Genomic DNA, 771 nt, shown 5'->3' on the forward strand with positions numbered 1-771 from the left:
GTTGTACTTTATCCTTTAATTTGATACTATTTTCAGGGTTCCCTTACTGAAAGATTGGTACAAAAGTAATTGGGAGGCCGGGCGTGGTGGCTCATGCCTGTAATCCCAGCATTTTGGGAGGCCGAGACGGGAGGATCAGTTGAGGTCAGGGATTTGAGACCAACCTGGCCAACATGGCGAAACCCCATCTCTACTAAAAATACAAAAATATTAGCCAGGCATGTTGGCGGGCGCCTGTAATACCAGCTACTAGGGAAGCTGAGGCAAGAGAATCGCTTGAACCCGGGAGGCGGAGGTTGCAGTGAGCCAAGATTGTGTCACTGCACTTCAGCCTTGGCGACAGAATGAGACTCTGTCTCAAAAATAATAATAATAATAATTAGGATTCGTGATTATTAATTTGAAAAATGTTTAGTCAATATAGTCTGCAAATTGAAGTTTCATGATGGAACCAATTCCAGGCTTTGGGGGTGAGCTTTTTCCCCTGCATCTCTACCTGGTGGAGGTAAAGTCCACATGGGAAAAACTTTTAGGAGTTTTCAAGCCCTCAACTGTAAGACACCAAGTCTGTCATTGCTGATGTCTTCTCTTTGAAGGAATTAGGCCTTGGTATCATGGTGGAAGATGTCTATCATTAGGCGAAATTTAGAAAGATGAGAATTATCTTGATTGTCAAAATTTTCCCGATGAGAAATCAACCTCAATTTTTAAAACTAAACTTTTGAGATAACTGCAGATTCCCTTTTATTTGTAAGAAATAATACAGAGAGA

The sequence above is a fragment of the Symphalangus syndactylus genome, chromosome 10 (assembly GCF_028878055.3).
Source record: "Symphalangus syndactylus isolate Jambi chromosome 10, NHGRI_mSymSyn1-v2.1_pri, whole genome shotgun sequence".
NCBI lineage: Eukaryota > Metazoa > Chordata > Mammalia > Primates > Hylobatidae > Symphalangus > Symphalangus syndactylus.